Source organism: Dermacentor variabilis, chromosome 5 (assembly GCF_050947875.1).
Source record: "Dermacentor variabilis isolate Ectoservices chromosome 5, ASM5094787v1, whole genome shotgun sequence".
Lineage (NCBI taxonomy): Eukaryota > Metazoa > Arthropoda > Arachnida > Ixodida > Ixodidae > Dermacentor > Dermacentor variabilis.
The window spans coordinates 203,031,243-203,036,536 of record NC_134572.1 but is presented as its reverse complement, the minus strand read 5'-3'; the positions used below and the strand labels follow the sequence as shown (position 1 = coordinate 203,036,536).

The following is a 5,294-nucleotide window of genomic DNA, read 5'->3' as shown; positions in this document are numbered from 1 at the left end:
CGTCCGGTGCAGTCGCGAATGCGTCATGGCAAATGTAGCTCGCGTCGCCTGGCGTGTGTAGTAATATCAGAGTTGGTTGTATGAACTTTATGCATAATACGCCTTGTTACGGTACCTTAACGGAATGGGACTAGAGAACGGTGTTGGTACATTTTTCGTACCGCCCTAATCCTATACCCACCACTACAAACACTCACACACACGTTTTTTTTTAATGTATACATACAATTCCTTGCCATGACGGATCACAGCCTCCTTTATTTTTGAAAAATAGAGGAGGCTGTGGACGGATTGACCAGTTCAAGTTGTCAACTTGTCAGTAACTGTCATGGGAATCACTGTAATAAATACAATTCCACGATCGGATTGCTTACTTTCACTTTTTGTTGTAACACTGAGGACTACATGGAACTTTATTTTGTATATGTGAGAGAAGTATGGATATCACAAGCTTAAGCCAATGTGCGATACACAGACAAAGCAGCTGCTACAACATGAACTGCATTGAGGGCCACACAACACATACGTAATTAAAGGTGCAAAATATAGGGGGAAGCTTCAAAATACGCTCTGTAGCACTGCAAAGTATAACATATATTGTATGTGTACAATAAATGTTCAAAAGAACAATGCATCAACGTCCCATTTGCCTTCAAGTTTATTATCAAGTTCAAGTTTACTGAAGTTTATTATGAGCATATGTACAACAGGAATCTACTGATACACCCGCAGTCAAGGTAGCTGTTCGAGGTGTGCTGGCTGCCTCAGTGTAAGAAAAAGAAATTGGGTGAATGTCGACACCAGTACCACTGCTTCTTGCCTCTGACCTGCATGCGCCTCCGCGGCATCTCTGTGCTCAAGTGTGCTGGCGTGGCGAGGCGTAGGAGTCATCTGAGAGAAACAGTATCGTTTACATGGAGAAGTGGCTGATCACATTGCTTGTCGCTTTCCCTCAAATGTTTCCTTGGCGACTAGGGAGACACATCCGCAGTCAAGGTGGCTGTTCGAGGTGTGCTGACTGCCTAAACGAAAGAAAAAGAAATAAATTATATGAATGTCGATACCAGTGCTATTGCTTCTTGCCTCTTACCTGCATTTGCCTCCATGGCCTCTTGGCTTGCGGAGTCTGTATGAGGGAGCTGCTGTGGCTAGGCGTAGGCATTATCTAAGCGAAAAGAAAAGGCCATTCAAATGGGGAATTATGGAAATAAATGCAGTTGTTATGTCTGCTTCTTGCACTCTTCTTGCCTAAAAGTTTTCAAACATAGTGTCCAGAACACACCAACACTTTGACTGCTTCTGCTTTTTACCAGCAGGTGTTGCTGCGAGATCCTTAGTATGGCTGCGTGCAGCATTGTAACACTTGGTGGAGGCATTTGAAGTGGTAGCCAAAAATATAAAGGATCATCCTTGTCTGCGTGAATGCTTTCAATTTCTAAATGCAGTGGTAACCATCACTATTAGTGCAAGGCCCCCCACATCTATGCGGCAAGTACCATAGCTTGAAACTGAATTTTTCCTTTAGTGTTTCACAAGCGTATAATATGTCCACATTAGATTTGATGTGTTTGTTTTTATTTACCCCAGTGTGGATAGAGCATCATTAAATTGTTTTTTATTTTTGCGTGTCTTGTTTTTGGTTTATTTCTGAATTTATCAAGCAGCAGTGTCATGATGCGAAAGTGACTCATGTAATGGCAATCAGCTTTTTGTTTTGCAGAAAAACAATGCATTTCCTGACCCATTGTTTGACATCCCCTCACTTGCATAATTTTGCAGAGTATTCTACCTATAGTGACTTGCTTGACCTCCACTAAAGAATTTTGCATTTTGAAATAGCATTCTTTCCTTAAAATCATTTAAGACTTCTCATATTTTCTGTACCTTGGGCTTCTGATACTCTGCATTCACCATTTTTGCTTGTTTCTGACTAGAAATGTCTTCTTTAATTTAGAGCTTAAATTTTACCTTTGGAACACACGGAAGGGCTTGCCATTGCATATCTGCATAAAAGGGAAACATGTTTCATTAAACATTTGCAAAATCCAATTGAAGATTGATGAATGCAGCTTGCAGCATGATTTGACTGAATGAGCCATAAAAGTAACTCATCTCACTTGGTAAATTAAAGCACATATTAGTGTGATGTACAAGATATGTTACACTAGCGTGGTGGGTTCTCTTCCTCATACAGCAACATCATCGGTGCGCGAGAAAAAAATTATTTTTGCATACCCCTTGTACACACTGATTTAAGGAAAATGAGCTGGAGCTGTCCACATGATCTACTTATTTTACCTGCGAGTATGGTCAACAAAAATGTGTCCCAGCTGCTTAGTGGTATTCGAGATTATGTCAGTATTGCATATGTGCCTGTTGTCTAAAATAATTGAATTTTGAAAATGCTCGCAGGGATCTGATGTGAATATCTGCAGTTTATGGATACATGTAAAAGACTCAGCATCAAGTGCAAGTGAACGGTCCCACAGGCGCGGAGTCGATCATGCAAATAGATTCGCTGCACAAATATTTGTGACCAGAAAAGATATGCCACATGAAATGGCATGCAAGGAAGTGTTGAAAATATTGGACAGTTAATAAAACGCCTACGCTATAATTATGTGGGTTGCTGCACTCGTTATGCAAAACGGAGGTGAGGCGTGCAGACAGGACACAAGAGTAGAGTCTAAGTGGACAACACGAGCGCTGCCTACTTCTCTACTCTTGTGTCCTGTCTGCACTCCTCACCTCTGTTTTGCATAATGAATCCTTACCAACTAGCCCAGCTTTCTGTCGTTCTAAGTCTCGATGCACTCGATTTCGTCCGCATTAGGCACTCGCCTCTTGATTACTTCGTGGCACAGAAATACTCGGCATCACACTGTTTTTCTGCTGTGGCCTTTGTAGAAGCATGATTGTTCAAAGTGCAACAATTAAACAGATTCTATGAGTTGCTTGTGGCTTCGCCAGCACAATTCCACTGCGCTGGTGCGCCTGTCCAGCAATTTCCTACTGAAGGGAAACCAAATAAAAACACCGCTTCGCATGTAGAAAAATGCTCTACTGTGACGCTTCTCAAACGATTGTGATGCACCACAAGAGCTGCATACTCGCGTGATAGTCTCAACAAGGAGATACATTCGTTTACTTACATGTGACGATATATGCCAGAGCACTTCAGGGCTTCGGTGGCACATAAGGCACGAGTGTGCCTTAGCGTCCGCTGTCGACGCGCGATCGCATGTCAAACCTAAACTGTGCGAAACTACTACGCATCCAAAAAACAGATTCGAAACCGAAATTCGCGTCATCTTTTATTGCATGAATGCGTACATCGTGATTTACATAAGTCACGGACTTAGCGATCGCTTTCTGTAAACTTAATATTGACGAACCACCTTCATAAAGCCATCAGGTATGCGTTTTTAGATGACAAACTATATGGTGACCTGTACTTGTTTTCAGCTCTTTCAATAGTAATTGCGCTGGCCACATTGACCAGTAGCAACAGGGCGGCGCCCTAGAGGTTCCGACTTTTCCGGCCCAGCTTTTCCTCTAGAGTTGTTCTACTAACTCTATGCTTCAAGGTGTCCCGTCTCTACGAGAACGATGCCAATCCGAATCCACAATATACCGGCATTCCCATGCATACCACAGCGCAGCAGCGCCAGATTTCCCTCTAGGTAATGTAGTGAGAAACTCTATGGCCGGCGCCTACACGCGTGCAACCACATGACTGCAACCATAGAGTTTCTAAATAGGCCGGCGCACCTGAACATCGCCCCCATAGAGTTACTATACTTGTTCTACTAACTCTATGATCGCCCCCGAGTGCTCCGTGATCACTGCGCATGCGTGAGCTGAGAGAAGATGAGAAAGGAGAACACTTTTTTTTTTCCGCAAGATGTGACGTCACATTGTTGCTTGTTTTTACTTTTTTGACAGAGCTACTCTCGAACGTAGATTAGCCATTGCCGTCGTGTCGGCTGCAACACGTTCTGCGCGCGCTTGGCGTGCTTTTGTGCGTGTCGAAAGCGTATAACGTGCGCGATATTCGTGCGAGCGCAGTTTGACTTGAGCAATCGTGGGCTTGGACTCCGTGACATTTGCTTTCGTCATATGCGAGTTAGGGGCTTGCCGACAGGTAAACCGCCGCTGCACTTAGGTGAATACCTTGTTTTTCGTGGTCCTGAAATAAATAGCGCGTCGCTGCGATGGTGACTTCAATCGAGTGCGGCAATTGCTGCGCATTACGGGCGATTTAATTGCCCAATACGTGCTGCATTATCGGTGCAGATAGACAAAACTTATCCTGTGAACCTTACTTCCGTCAGACAGTCGGTTAGATCGATGTTTCGCTCTTATCCAGTGCACATTGCTTGATATCCACTAACGATCTGCTTCAAATATCGACGAAGTGTCTATTCATCGTGCAGATGTTTTTTTTATTTATTTTTTATTCACACAACTAGCGATGGGCAGTAGTGTTACGGCCGTGAGTTTTCCTTTCGAGCAAACCTTTTGAAATTGAAGTTTTCGCTCATGTTCGCGAGATAGCAAATTTAAGTGTTACACCCGCTGCTGTATTTTTCGATTCCATGCGACCTAGATTTAAGCTGCCTCAGGTTGTATTAACGCGCGCAGAGGCTTTTCGAAAAATAGTTGTCACCTGAGAAATCAATGCAGTGTGCCAGTTCTTTTGGAATGGTGCTATTTATGAAATTGATCATATTTCCCCTAGTCATGCTCAACTACTTACTGGTCAGATGCTTGAACTTCCGAAGAAGTATTTGTAAAGTTTCCCTTCCAACTCAGCGTTGTAACCGACGCTTCTCGGAAGTACGAGTGGTATTTGCCCCTGCAACACTGCCATGAGTTCAAGTTCAAATTGTGCCCACCGACTGTCTATCCGTGTGCCACTAGAAAGCAAAGAACTCATTTCTCAATTGTCGCAACATTTCTTTTTCATTCCATCTTCAAGAAATTTGTTTACTTCTTTTCCTGGTCACTGTGGACTTGCACACATCGAAGTTTTGGATAGTTTGGCAAAAGCATTGCATAGTGGGCCTGTAGGGGTCTTTTTTTTTTGTATTTAGCGCATTGCCCTTCTGACTGGACAAATTAAGTAACTGCATTACAAATATTTCACTTCCTTGGAATGTCTGTTCCATGTGCCTCATAACAGTACACGGTTGAATTTGGCACATATATATGCACCTTCATATAACCAAGTGTAGGTTTGTATTGCAATGGAAATAAGAACATGAGTGCTTCAATTGTCTTCATCACATTGC

General features: G+C 43.0%; 1 long non-coding RNA gene across 3 annotated transcripts; it reads right to left on the bottom strand.

The window, feature by feature from the left end:
- Nucleotides 1-640: 640 nt before the first annotated feature.
- Nucleotides 641-3,439, bottom strand: LOC142583446 (uncharacterized). Of its 3 annotated transcripts, none has more exons than XR_012828630.1 (3): nt 3,153-3,439; nt 1,091-2,003; nt 641-1,022 (listed from the first exon to the last, which is right to left on the bottom strand). It is a non-coding gene; the product is annotated as an uncharacterized LOC142583446 (long non-coding RNA). The 3 variants fall into 3 exon arrangements; XR_012828631.1 differs by lacking the exon at nt 3,153-3,439 and having other exon boundaries at nt 1,091-1,165; nt 1,969-2,177; XR_012828629.1 differs by lacking the exon at nt 3,153-3,439 and having other exon boundaries at nt 1,091-2,177.
- Between the last annotated feature and the right edge of the window lie 1,855 nt (nt 3,440-5,294).